The sequence below is a fragment of the Sarcophilus harrisii genome, chromosome 6 (genome assembly GCF_902635505.1).
Source record: "Sarcophilus harrisii chromosome 6, mSarHar1.11, whole genome shotgun sequence".
Classification (NCBI taxonomy): Eukaryota; Metazoa; Chordata; class Mammalia; order Dasyuromorphia; family Dasyuridae; genus Sarcophilus; species Sarcophilus harrisii.
Window position 1 is genome coordinate 157,727,986 of NC_045431.1, and position 15,807 is coordinate 157,743,792.

Below are 15,807 nucleotides of genomic sequence, written 5' to 3' on the forward strand. Positions count from 1 at the left end.
TAAGGAGTTCTCCTAATTACTACTAGCAAAAAAGGAAGGAAGGAAAGAATCGTTAATTATATACTTCCTATGTACCAGGCGCTGTGTTAAATACTTTACAAATATTATCTTCTTTTATCCTCACAACCATCCTTTGAATTGGTGCTATAATTATTCCCATTTTATAATTTAGGAAACTGAGACAAGTAGAGTTTAAATGACTTTCTCAGAGTCATACAAGTAGTAAGTGTTTGAGACTAGATTTGAATTAAGGTTTCCTTGTATCCAAGTCCAGTTCTCTCTAGTTGCTTCTGCTAGGTCTCTCTGGACCTCAGTTTCCTTACCTGTAAAAGAAAAAAAAATGAATAAAATGGTCTCTGAGTTCTTTTCCAGCTCTCAATCCTATCAGCTTCAAGGCTCTCAAATAAAAGTTGTTGAAGGAAAACAAAGATCTAGTTCAGAGATTAGGGAAATTGGCTTCATTAAATTCTTTGTAAATGGGGGTTATGCCAGAATAAATAAATGAATGAGTCCATGTCTTTGTTACCAGACCTACTAAAGAAAACTGGCATAGTTAAAACCACAGGTTTATGTAGTACTTGAAATACAGGTATCTTTTATCTCGCTGGTTACCCTGACTTCTGAGAAAATCCTAGATAATGAGAGGTTCTTTGATCCTGGGGGCTCCACACTGAATGTGTGGGCATACTTGGGCTCACCTTAATTGTTAAGATCAAAAATAAAGTTAAATGGGAGGTTAACTGTATAGAAAGCATTAATGGCATCCAACCAGTTCTTTTATACTCCTACTCACTTGACCAGCAACAGCAAAGTAAGATCAAATATATTTTGTTGCTTTTATTCCTTGACACTAACTGTTTTATCTAGTGCCACCCCATGCTTACAAGGTCCATTCAGTTGTTCAAAATATCGTTTGACTCTATCTCATTTGTTAAACCCACCCAGCTACTATTTGTAAATAGATTTTTTCCCTAGATCTATAGTATTACTGCTGGAATTGTTGTTTTCATAGTTTTTCTGCGAAAGAAAAATAAGTTTATTTCTTCCAAGAAGGAGGCCAGGTCTTGGCTATATTTTCTTTCTTTTTCTTTTTTTTTTTTTTTTTTTTTTTTTTTTTTTTTTTTTTTTTTTTTTTTTTTTGAGCTTTTGCTCAAAATGGGCTTTTAATGGAATTATCTCTAGGAAATCTTTTTGATTTACAGATTCAGAAATGGAGACTGAGGAAGCATCAGACAACTTATTCTTTCATCTAAAAGTCCAGTAAAAGCTTGAAAATAGAAGCAACAACCCATTAAATAGCAGTAGACTTTCAAACCTAAGAAATATGTAAATCATTTGCTAGCTTTCCCTTTAAAAGAATTATTGTTATTGTTTGGTTTTGTATCGCCTAATATCAATCTGACAGTATATTCAGTATTTCACATCCTTAGTTACCCACTTCTGAGGAGCTGCATCCTTATCCCTTTTCTTCAGTCAAGTTTAATTACTATAATTACCTGGTTTTTCCCCCCTGTCGTTTCTTACTTACATTGTTGTAGTGAATGTCACTACTAGTAAACAAGCATTTGTTAAGCACTTACTATACGTCATGCCAGACATTGATTTAAGAGCTTTATGAAAAAAAAAGACAATTCCTTCCCTCAAGGAGCTTCCATACTAATAGGAAAGGTAGCCTAGGAGGGACTTTTAAAAGGAGGAAGAAGATTTTTCAAGAGGGAGTCTTAGTGGAGAAGTCTGAAGAATCCAGAAATTGGATTGGATTGATTGGATTGGATTGAATTGGATTGGATTGAGCTGGGAGAGGAGAAAAGAAGTATAGAACTCACCAATTAGAGGAGGGAACTCTGGGATGAAGGGAACTTCCAGGGTGAATAGACTACAGAGACAAAACCATCCTCAGTGCCTAGAGTAGGTTTTGGCACATAATATTGTTGTTATTTAGCTGTTTCAATTATATTCAATTTTTCATGACCCCATTTGGAGTTCTTGGTAAAGATACTGAAACAGTTTTCCATTTCTTTCTCCAACTGACTTTACAGATGAGGAAACTGAGGCAAACAAGGTTAAGTGACTTGTCCAAGGTCACACAGCTGGTAAAGTATCTGAGGTCAAATCTGAATTCAGAAAATGAGTCTTCCCGACTCCAGTTATGGCACACAGCAGTTGATTAACAAATGCTTCTGGAATGATTGATTCTGCTAACTTCATTCTGTATCAGTGTATATGTTTTGTGTTAATCTGAATTCCTTATATTCAATTATATTCTTTCCCACAGTTTGTTTAACCATTCTTTAAACAATAAGAGACTACTTTGCTTCCAGTTGTTTTTTGATATTGTCATTGTTGTTGAGGTTTTTTTTGGTAGTTTGATTTTTCACAATACTCCTATGTACCAGATAAGTGCTATTCATATCCTGAAATTAGAGAAATTTTAAAGAGTTCTAGCATAAAACAACTGAGTATAGAATGCATGAGTTCTATCTTGTGGGTGTATTTTAATTTCTAATGGAGAAATCAAGGCATAAATGGGCACTGAAAAGAGGCAATGGCAGGGAAGAGAGAAAAGGTTCCCAAGAGGGGACAAACTTTTTTAAGTTTGAAAAAGTAGTAGAGCCAGGAAAACTAGACTTGAAATTTCTCAAAATAGAAGTTGGGAGATCTAATAAAAAGGAATATTTTTAAAAAATTTTTTAAAAAGGAATCTTTCCTTATCAATGACATAAGACCAAAAGAGTATTTCTACTCTCGTAGAAAATAAGCAATTTTTGTCTTTAGGCATCCTGTATCTCTGCAAACATTTACTTTTCATCAACCTTAATCAATATGATGGGCAATGCTCTTCATTTCTCACCAGACTGTACTCCTCTAGATTTCTCTATCATGTTCCAAGAACCTCTTCTTCTTCCTGGAATAGCACTAAGCCATGAAACAAAAAAGATAAAATGCATGGGATGGGTTTGGGGAATGAGAACAGAAGTAAGGCAGATTTTGAGTGTAGAGTAAATGAAAAGGAATAATGTGTAGTCATTACAGAAAGACAGGCTTGAACCAGATTATAAGAAACCTTAAATGTCCAAAAGATGAGTTTGTAGAAGCAATGGCAAACAATTAAAGCTTCTTCAATAGGTGGGTGATATGGTTAGATCTGTGCCTTACGAATAATAATTTGTTATGTCAGTGGAAAATGAATTGTAGGAGAGAAAGATTATGTGGATACCAATTAGTAGACTATTGAAATATTCCAGGAGAAAACTGATAAAAGTTTAAACCAGTTATGACTACTTGAATAAACCAGGCAAAAGTGGGGAGGGGATCTAAATAATATAGTTGTGGTATGGGTAAAGGGATGGATGCTAAAAATGTTAAGGAGATCCAATCAGAAAGATTTTGGTAGTTAATAAGAATACAGAGGTTTGAGAATAAAAAGTCCAAAATCATTCATAGATTATAAACCTAGAAAAGTGGTTACACCTTGGCAAAAATAGGAAAGTTAGGGAGAGGACAGTTCAGACAGAAAGATTTGATTATCTTTTTTATATGTTAAGTTTCTATGATAATCACTGCATGAATTAGTGAATGAATAAAAAGCATTAAAATATAAAGAATTATTATATAAATCACCACCAAAAAAAGTAATTACTGTACATCAGCTTTCTGCTAAGCTCTGGAGATAAAAGTTGAAAGAAATACATTTCCTGCCTTCAAGAAACTGATGTTCTGATGAGGAAAGACATCACTTAAAAAAAAAGGAGTAGTCTAAGAAGGTATGTTCTGATCTGGGAAGTTACAGAGAGGGTGAGTGGAACAATCGACAATTCTTTTAAGTAAAGACAATATTTGGAAAACTATGCCCCTCTCTATAACTGTAGGCATAAAGATGTTGGGAAGAAGGAGAGGAAACACCAATTCTCATTAGTCAGAATTTCAAAACTGATGTCCAATGAATAACATGATGGGTACAGAATATATATGTTTCTTGTATGTCTAGTAGACAGTTAAAATATAGAATTAGCACTCAGGAGAGATGAAGATTGGATGTATGGCTATGAATATACAAACACACTGGTACATAAACACACACACACACACACACACACACACGCAATTAAAACAAGATCTGAAGGGGGTAAGTAAGAAGCAAGAGCCAAAGTCAGGCTGCAAAAGTTTAGCATAAAAATAAGTACCAAAGTATCTCACTGGGAAAAGAGGTCTTTCAATTTGCTACAGTTGGTATTCTGATATTATTATGTTCAGTTGGCCCCACATTCCAGATGTCTAAATTCACCTAAGCTAGAATATCCTGGTCTTAGTTCCTTCATCTGTAAAATTAGGGAGTCAGTCTAGGTGATTGCTGAGGTCCCTTCCCTTTCTAAATTTATGAAACTCTGATAGGTTTTCTCATTAACTAACTAGTGAAAAATTACCAGGTTGAAATTAAGGGAAACAATGTACTCAGAAGAAAAAACTTCACCTATCCATAATTTTCTGGGTAAAAATCATTCTGGATAACTAAATCTTCCATATGCACTCATTTTAATACTCAACATTTCTCTTGAAATCATCTAACCATTTTGGATCTTAGTTAAATATATAAAATTAGTAAGACAATTATACTAGGATAGAATGAGAGAGGGAAATGGAGAAAGAGTAGATCTTTTGAAACTTTTCTCAATCCTTTGAAGAGTTGATTATAACCAGTAACTTCAGTTTGAATTCTTTGGTTCAAGATGGCAGTAGGAACCCAAGAAATTACTAAATTCACTTTCTCCTTTCTCTGCTGGAGTTCAGCTCTTTCTTCCTTCTCTTTGCCCTGTGTCCCTGTGAATTGTCTCTTCACCTCTGTTCCTCAAGTCCCAGGTACAGCTGAGAACACTGACTCATTGCTGATGTTGCTCTGTTTGTGCATTCTCAATCTTCTTGAATAATCCACACTGGATGTCTTTTCCAAAACTTCATTCTTGAAGAGTCAAGTTCAGATGAAAGATTTTCATAATGTAAATCACTTTCAAGGCTGAGAAGGGATGCTTATTCTTCTGAACAACAGATCCCAGAACACCAGTAAGTTTTCAAACCCCTATTGTAATAGAACACAAGGAATAAGTTTTAGTTAATAACTTAGAGCCAGCTGGATAAAGAACAATTGTTGTATATTACTTCATTATTGTGATGCTCCCAGAGTTTACTGAAGATTTTTTTTGGCTGTATGACCTATATAGCAAAATATAGACCCTAAGAAGGATCTCAAACTACTATGCTTTTTGAGTTTTTGCATTTCTTTTTACAGTCTCAATGTTTTTCTTCATTACTTCCTTTCTTCACATGTCTAATGTGATGCTGGTATTCCATTTATGGTTTTTAAAAATTCTAACTGAATTTATTAGAATTCTATTACAAATAAGCCCACATAGGCTTTGAATTAAGAAAATCTTTTATGTTATAGGTATAATGTGTACGTGGTTTGATACATGATACATCTTAACTACTCAGTAGCCTTTGAGGGTTAATTCCAGGTTTTCAACCATGTCACAGATAGGGAAAGCCAGATAATAACTCTAGATGGTGAGGTGTGGTGGTATAAAGTATTAGGGATTACAGCTTTGGCTATAGGAATAAACTACAAATCAAGAGAAAGATTGAGTTTCTGGTATTCTACTAAAATATTGTTGGAAAATATATTTTAGACCTTATTTTAGGAGTTCATAGTATTATGATTAATAGTTGCTATTTCAAATATAATAATGTTATAAAAGCATTATAATTTCCTTTATATTTTTTATTTTAAAATATGTGTTCTGTCTTAAAGATGACAAGTATATCAAGCAGTCAATTTTCTCTCTAGCAAAATGCCGTATGTCAATAGAAAAATAGTATTAACAGAAAATTTACTTGACAGCAAATCTTGTTAGACTAGATTCTCATTAAACTTGAATGCCTGAGGTTGTATTACCCAGGTGTCAAAACATCAAATACTCTCTTTTTCTCTTTTATCTATCTCTACCTTCTTGCTCCCACACTCCTACGAAAATAATGATGATTTTTTAAAAAGTCTATATCCTCTTTCTTGATCTCCTGCATAATTTGTATTGCAAGAAAATTCCCCTGCTATCCTGTTTGCAAGAACAGTGGCCTAAAACTTTCATTTAAACACAAGTGTACTATATTTTCATTTATTGGGAGTAGAAAAGGGTATTATGGCCACATAGTATTTGAGACTAATAAGAAATGAAACATAAAATACACATATATGGATGACATTATGCTGTTACTGATTTTCACAGAAACCTTGTGGGGTAGGTCAGGGACACATCTTTTATTCTGCCTACAAATACAGGAAAAAAAAACAAAAATAAGGAAATCTTTTTGATAAGATTCTATTCCAAAGTTTTAACCAACATTCTTCACTGATACTTTGTTTATAGTTCTCTTTCTGTGCTTTACCCTTCCTTGGTTTGGATATTAGAGCTATATCTGTGTAGCGTCGATAATAAGTTTTCTTTAAAAGTTTGATAGAATTTTCCTGTGAATCCATCAGGATCAAGAAATTCCCCTCCCCCATTCTTTGATAATTCCTTAAGAGCTAATTCTAGTCCTTTTTTTCTGAAATCATATTACTTCAGGTCTTTATTTAATGTTCTACATTTTGAGCATTTTATATTTTGAAGATATTCCTTTTTACTTTTATATTTTCAGCTTTATAAGCATATAACATGCATATTAGAGTCTGAGAATTCTTTTTCTTCCAATTTTGTTGTAATTTATTATTTTGTTGATCTGATTTTTCTGATCTTTTCTTTTTAATCAAGTTAGCTAAAGATTTATCAATTTTATTAGTCTTTTAAAAGAACTAGATTTTAGTGTTAGACATCATTTCTATCCTTTAGATTTGTTTATTTGCTGGTTTTCTAATTTTTTGCATGCATAATAATATCCTTTTCTATTTTAGGGGAAGAAAATCAATCAGATTATATAGTTTATCTATTTTCCTTATTTTAAATGTGTTAGCATAAATGTTGGTGTGAAAAAAGTTGTCCATCAGAAGCCAAATCAATAACACTGAAATTCCCAGTGATTGTGGGGATAATTTTCCTAAATATTGAACCAGGGATTTCCTCGAGAAGAAGTAAAATTGAGACAAATTGAGGGAATATGGCATGTGTATAGGCACATGAAATATGAATACTGTTTATTCAGAACTTCCATTAGAGAATGTATTTAGGTTTTAAATAAATTTTCATTTTATCTGCTGTTATTACAGTAGCTAAAATGACAACTTGTTGAAAGCCTATGTCCCATAATCCAATGGAAGTGCTGAGTCAACGAATTCAGAGAGACACAGAAACAAAGAGACTGAACTTTTATTATTACAGCTGTGGGTTTCACTTTTTACTTTCTAGATATAAAGGGAGCAAGTTGCCTTAAAGGGGGGAAAAACTTATCTGAACTTCAAGGAAAAGAAACAACCACAATAAAGTAATATAGGTAACATTTAGGTTGTTTTCAAGTATCCCAGATAGTCATTTTTCTGCTTAGTTTGAAAGGAAAGATGTTTAATACATCTTCTCCCTCAATGAGAAATAATTTCCTTGAGTGAATTCTTCAGTTCAAAAGATATGTTTGTCTTCCAGTATCCCAATCAAAATTTCAGGTAGCTCAATTGAGGAGCATTTATTAAGTACCCACTATGTACTAGACTCTGTTCTGGCAGTGGAGATATATAAAGGCAAAATAATGCCATCCTCTCAAAGCACTTATATTCTCACAGGCAAGACTATGTGGGTGTTTGTATATATATATGCATATATACATGTATGCATATATATATGGTTACATAAGTATAACTGTGTGTATACACATAGTTATTACTTCCTCATCACAATTTTCCCCATTGTGGTTTTTATATATCACAGGTTGCTATAAAAAAAAATTTAAATGACAATTTAGGGGGAATTTTGCAAAAGCCACAAATAACACAGGAAGGCTAGTAGAAGATACAGAAAAAATGTTTTGTTTTGTTTTTTAACATTGACCAACATATAGCCTATGGTCAATACTTAATTCAAATTTTTCAATAAGGTACCAATAAAAGAAAAGGGAAAAGTTCAGACTTTTTCTGTTGTACAATGGGAGAACATACACAAATATACAAAGCAGATACAAGGTAAGTTTAGAGGGGAAGACATTGACAAGAGAAACGAGGAAAAGCCTCATACTAAAGTGGTACTTTAACATTTAAGGATATAAGGTTGGGGTGGGGGAATGTTTTTTAGCAATATACTGGTCTGGATCATAAAAGTACCGGAAAGAAATGAAACCACAGAATAACCAGAGAAGAAAAAATGTCAGAGTTAATTGATATTTTAGAACAGATGACAAGAACCCTTTCACAAGAACTAAACACCTTAAAAATTAGAATGGGCCAAACAGAAAACAACAATTTGAGGAAAACACAAGAACCATCCAAATAAAATAGAATGATTTAAAAAAAGAGGAAAAAATAGAAGAAATATTAAAAAGCAAAAATCTGGACCAGAAAGCAGGTCAAGTAGAAATAATACAAGAACTATAGGACAATCTGAAAATTATGACCAAAAAAAAAAATCCTGAAAATTTCAATAAATCAGAAGTTAAAACTGCTTAAATCTGCCTGACAATCAGAGAGAAAAGTGAAAATAGAAAATCATCTCCTGAAAGAAACCCCAAAATGAAAACTCATAGCTATAATACAGAGCTTCCGGGTCAAAGAAAAGGCACTAAAGAAAATGTTCAAGTACCTAAAGTCACAAGAAGGATCACTGAAGACTTGGTGTAATTGCTGGTATAAAAGAGAGACAATATTGGGATAGCATATTCCACAAGGTCAAAGATAAAGGCCTCTAACAAAAAACCAACCTGTGCAGTAAACCTAAGATGAACTCTAACAAGGCGCAAAATATCCTGAGATCCCAGCTAACACCATCCACACATGAGAAAAGTCGTGTTGAATTCCAAACATTTAATTTACAATTGTGTTTTTGTAACTCAAATTGTAGATTATCTGGTACAGCAATTGCCAGTGAGTTTACCTATATGACACAGGCTCTTAATGTGGATTCTATGAACTTTCTTAATATTTTGATATGTATTTCAATGCAATTATTCTTCATTATAATCCTATGTATTTTAAAAATTCAAAATGTGTACAATTTTTTTCATTTTCAATATTTCATTTCCCCCAAATTATATGCAAAACCAATTTCTAAGATTCATTGTGGGTTTTTTTAAAGTGTTGGGTTTCAAATTATGTCCCTGCTTCCTTTTCCCCCTCTATGAGATGGCAAGCAATCTGATGTAAGTTATGCATGTATAATCATGTAAAACATTTCCATATTAGTCATTTTGTGTAAGAAAATGTAAAGAAAAACAAAGGAAGGATAAAGGAAGGGGGAAGGAAAGAGGAAGAGAGAGAAAAATAGTATGTTTTAGTCTGTATTCAGATGCCCTCAGCTCTTTTTCTTGAGTCAGATAGAATTTTTTTATCATGAGTCCTTTGAGATTATTTTGGATCAATGTATTGTTGAGAACAACTAAGTCATTCATACATGTTCATCATACAATATTGTTGTTACTGTGTACAATGTTCTCCTACTTTTGCTTACTGCACTCTGTATCAGTTCATGTAAGTCTTTCCAGGTTTTTGTGAAATCACTATGCTTGACATTGCTCATAGCATGATAATATTCCATTACAATGATATCCTATGCACTTTATTTTATGAATTAAAATTATTTTCTTAAAAAGGAATCCTACGGCTTCACCAGACCACTGAGGAACAGGCACAAAAAGGATCGGCAACTCCTAATATAGGTGAATTTCCAATAGCTTGAAAAAAAAAAAAGCTTGATTTTTAGTTATGTGATAACTATTAAAAGCAATGTGCTTCATTCCTGAATAAAAAAGTAGGAAAATTACAGGCAATATCCTTTGTCCACCAGCACTTCCAGTGTCATTTTATTCTCTTAAATCAGAGGGACTGAAGAAAGCACTGTGGTTTGGGGGTAGGTGTTTTGGCTGCCCTTCAAAAGTCTTTTAAGAGGCTATGTCCATCAACCACACACTCCAAACATGCTACTATAGAAATACTCAGACATGTTCCCTGAAGAATAGAGTTCAGCCATTCATTAGGCAGCTGGTGCACCACAGGGGAGCCCCGGGCAGGGAAGACATCAAAACACAATTTTTTCTTGCTCCTTGCAGCTGGAGAAACTGAGTCAATGTTAATTGGTCTATTTAAAATCGCAGAGGGGAGTCTGCAATTTCCAGAAAATGGTCTTCACTTATGGTATCATTACCAGTCTACTCAATAAAGCCAACTCATTTTTTGAAATGCTAAATAGTTTAGGTTAGAACTGGTCACATGCTTATCGTCTTCATAAAGATGCTGATCATTATTGTTTGCCCTTTATTCTCCAAGAAATATATATTCTGGGAATGTTTTGCTATCAGGATTCAAGATAAAGAATAAGAAATAAAAGAATAAAAAAAAAGGAAAATGAAGAACCATTCAAAATCTTTCAGCAAGTTTACTTTTAATATTACAATGAGTTTTTTCAGGGTAACAAAGAAAAATACTGATTCATTGAATAGTTCTTATCATGATAACTAAATTATCTTCCAAATCTCCCCCTTCCCCTATATTATGTTTATTTGAATTGGGGGAGGTATTAAAAGAATATCCATAGATTAAGTTATCGTTTTTGATTCACAAAAAAAAAGTGTTCTAACAAAAAGAAAAAAAATCTTTCTCTATTTTATTTTTATTTTTTTCAGAATAGGTTTCTTTGCCTCATTCAGACTGGAAGCACAACAGCCACTCAAAGACTTGATCTAATTCTGAACACCAAAGAAGCTTTGACCCATTCTAATTATAATCTGGGCTACTTCACTCTTCCCTAATCAGTCTGATAATCCTTTCCTTCCAGAGGCTCATTCACATAGCCCTAATGTAGCTCAGAACACCCAGAATTCTCAAATTAAGGGATCCACTTGTCTTTACCTTTTCTATAAGAGGGACCAGCTCAGTCTCCTTAGTAAATGTCTATGCCATTCAAAAATACCAGCATTAAAATTTTCTCTTTTGGGTAGCGCTGTAGCATAGAAGGCTAGGCTTGGAATCGGGAAGACTCATCTTACCTGAGTTCAAATCTGGTCTCAGACACTTCCTAGCTGTGTGACCCTGACAACTCAACTCTGTTCTGAAATGAGCTCATGAAGAGTTGGATATGTCTGAAACAACAACAAATTTTCTTTGAAATAGTCGTCTCAACTCTGAGATACCACTATACACCTGTCAGAGTGGCTAGAATGACAGGGAAAGATAACGCAGAATATTGGAGGGGATGTGAGAAACCTGGGACTACATTGTTGATGGAATTGTGAATGCATCCAGCCATTCTGGAGAGCAATTTGGAACTATGCCCAAAAAGTTATCAAACTGTGCATACCCTTTGATCCAGCAGTGTTACTACTGGGCTTATATCCCAAAGAGATCTTAAAGAAGGGAAAAAGACCTGTATGTACAAGAATGTTTATGGCAGCCCTCTTTGTAGTGGCCAGAAACTGGAAACTGAGTGGATGCCCATCAATTGGAGAATGGCTGAATAAATTGTGGTATACAAATATTATGGAATATTATTGTTTGGTAAGAAATGACCAGCGGATGAATACAGAGAGGCTTGGAGAGACTTACACGAACTGATGCTGAGTGAAATGAGCAGGACCAGGAGATCATTATATACTTCAACAACAATACTATATGATGATCATTTCTGATGGACGTGGCCATCTTCAGCAATGAGATGAATCAAATAAGTTCCAATAGAGCCGTAATGAATTGAATCAGCTACACCCAGCGAAAGAACTCTGGGAGATGACTATGAACCACTACATAGAATTCCCAATCCCTCTATTTTTGTCTGCCTGCATTTTTGATTTCCTTCGCAGATTAATTGTACACTATTTCATAGTCCGATTCTTCTTGTGCAGCAAAATAACTGGTTGGACATGTATACATCTATTGTATTTAATTTATACTTTAACATATTTAACATGTATTGGTCAACCTGCCATTTGGGGGAGGGGGTGGGGAGAAGGAGGGGAAAAATTGGAATAAAAGGTTTGGCAATTGTCAATGCTGTAAAATTCCCATGCATATAACTTGTAAATATATATATATATATAAAAGAAATAGTCAAGTCTCCTTGCCAATAGATAATATTTGAAAAATGAAGAGATCTAAATAACAATAGCTAGCATTTATAATAACATTTCAAAGTTTGCAAAAACCTTTATGAATATCTCATTTGATCTTCACAATAACCCTGGTGGATAGGTATTATTATTATTATTATTATGTTCATTTTATAGATGGAAAAAGGGAAGCAAATAGAGATTAAGTGACTTGCCCAGAATTACACAGCTAATGTCTGAACTTGGTTTTGAATTCAGCACTCTAACCACTGTACCACTTCACTATCTCTGAATACCAAAAACTCACCTAGCAAGTCAGAAGCAAGCTTTAAGTATAGATTAGAATTATAATTCTTGACAATTCTTGATGTAGCTTCTCTTCCGAAGGTATAGTAACAATGTTTCCACATATCACTTGAAAGCTTGTGACACATTTTACTTATGTAATGATGATTTCCTTTGGCTAGTCTAACAACATATGAATCTAAAACATATTCTCCAGATCAGGAAACAAACTCAAAGATGCCAAATAAAGAATCCAATGTCCCATAGCTAGTAAATTGCCAAAAGGTGATTCTGTTCCTGGATTTCTTATTTCATCTCTCTTCAACACACTACAGACACTTTACAAGCTAAGACAGGTACATGCAAATCTAAATAGGGGTTACCCAAAGAGTGAAGTCATTTACAAAGGTAGAAAAGCCCTAGACCCTAAACTTTGGAAGAGGGGTGTTTCTGTAACTCCAAATCCTAAAGTGATTGAGTCCATTAGAGCTGAGCACTTCTTACTCCTCAACCCTGATCAAAAACTCCTAAGTGATACAAGAGAATTCATAACTGCTAAATTTGTTCTTTCTCAACCAAGAGCCTACCCCAGTGCTCAATGCATAGGAAACCCTATTTAAATGTTTATTCATTTGTACTGAATTAAAGATTTTGAGAGAGGTTTTTTCCTCCTTCTATTGGGGAAGGAAGGAATAAAGGGGAATTTGATGACCTCAATTCCCTCAGGGAACTAGCTTTCCCATTAAAGTTTGAGCCTCCCCAAAGGATCAGTATTAATTTTTTTAGAACCACTTCTTCCAGTCTAATCCACCCCATGCTCCCTGGTTTACTGAGTTTGAAAAAACAAAATGAGATGCAAAGTTGTGGGGATGGAACTTTGGCCAGTGAAGGTAAGGGGGTGTGTAAGTAGGTAATAGGGTTTGGGGGGGGGGATTTTAGTGATAGCTCCTATCTCTAAATCATTTCCTTATTATTTATGAATGGAATTTTCCTACATGGGAAAAGGCTTCTGCTGTTTCCCCTTTGACTGAAGTGAAGAATATTTTAGGAAGGATTACATGCATATTTTTATAATTATGATAACATTAAGTTTTTCTTGGACTACAAATTAGTCTTTTCCTTTTAACATCTCCTTTCTTCCATTTCAGAGACAAAGAGTCTACAAGCATTCTGAAATAAAAGCAAATTTTAAATTGATAAATTTTAAAGGTTAGGAATAGAATAAAAATAAGCAGTGACCAAAACAAGGAAAAAATATGAAGTAATTAAATAGACCAGGTTTTTTCCCAGTCTCTTTTATTCTTTGTTTAGGAATTCATCCAGTGAATTTGGTAAAAATCCTCAGAACTTACTTCTTTCTCATTTAAGCACTCTGATCAAGATAATGATCCAAGGCAATTCCAAGACCTGTGATGAAAAAATGCTATCTACCTCCAGAGAGAGAACTGATGAATTCTGAATGCAAATTGGAGCATACTTTTTAAGCTTTATTTTTCTTGTTTTTTTATCTGTATTTTCTTTTACAACATGACTAATATTGAAATATCTTGCATGACTGCACATGTATGACTTATATGAAATTGCTTGCCTTCTCAGGGAGAAGGGAGGGAAGGGAAACGAATTTGAAGCTCAATTTTTTTTCAAAAATGTTAAAATTTGCATTTACATGTCATTAAAAAATAAAAACACAAATTTAAAATGAATGTGGACATTCTTTTCCACAGAATTGGGAAATATTTAATGAAATAAATAAAAATATATTTTAAAAATGAAAAGAACTTTCTTTTTTCTCCTTTTCTTACTTTACTGGATAGCAAGCTTCTTAAAAGGAGGGACTGTCATTGTTTATCTTTATTTCTATCTGCCCCCCCCCACACCCATCCATCAAGGTGCATAATTTTCTTTGTTATTAGCCTATTAGCAGACAGAAGGGCACAGAGTAGGTTGTACATTTTCATTAGTTAAAGTACTTCATTGTTAAGAGGGAAAATTCTATTAGGAATTTGGAGGGGGAGTAACTTTGCAGTGATAAATATTTTTTTAATCCCTAAAAAATTGAAAAAGATAGGTATTAATAATTAACTGAATTCTTTTTTCTTCCTTTAACAGATTATTAAACAATTTAGTGATTTATTCTGTGAAACATTTCCCTTAGAAAAGAATTTTTTGAAGAATCTTTCAGATCATCCAATTTCCTTATTTTATAGATAAGAAAACTGAGACCCAAAAAAGCTAAGGAACTTGCATAGATTATATATGTAGTAAGCAGAGCCAGAAACTAAACATAGCTGCTTAAACTCCAAATCCAGTGCTTTTGCCACTATAGAGTGCCTTAGAAGTTTTTTTTTTTTTTTTTCATTTGTTTCAGTCCTGTATTACTCTTTGTGACCCCATTTGGGGGTTACTTCACACTAATTTCTGATCATCTAATTCAATCAAAGTGTTCTTATCTACTTTTTTTTTTATTTATTTTTTATTTTTTTAATAGCCTTTTATTTACAGGATATATACATGGGTAACTTTACAGGATTAACAATTGCCAAACCTCTTGTTCCAGTTTTTCACCTCTTATCCACCCCGCCCCCTCCCCTAAATGGCAGGATGACCAGTAGATGTTAAATATATTAAAATATAACTTAGATACACAATAAGTATACATGACCAAAACATTATTTTGCTGTACAAAAAGAATCAGACTCTGAATTATTGTACAATTAGCTTGTGAAGGAAATCAAAAATGCATGTGTGCATAAATATAGGGATTGGGAATTCAATGTAATGGTTTTTAGTCATCTCCCAGAGTTCTTTTTCTGGGTATAGCTAGTTCAGTTCATTACTGCTCCATTAGAAATGATTTGGTTGATCTCGTTGCTGAGGATGGCCTGATCCATCAGAACTGGTCATCATCTAGTATTGTTGTTGAAGTATATAATGATCTCCTGGTCCTGCTCATTTCACTCAGCATCAGTTCGTGTAAGTCTCTCCAGGCCTTTCTGAAATCATCCTGTTGGTCATTTCCTACAGAACAGTAATATTCCATAATTTTCATATACCACAATTTATTCAGCCATTCTCCAACTGATGGACATCCATTCAGTTTCCAGTTTCTAGCCACTACAAAAAGGGCTGCCACAAACATTCGTGCACATATAGGTCCCTTTCCCTTCTTTATAATCTCTTTGGGATATAATCCCAGTAGTAACACTGCTGGATCAAAGGGTATGGAGTGCCTTAAAAGTTGATGCCTTTGCTTAATTTTTATCACATTCCTCTCTAAATATTTCCCAATGGCAAATA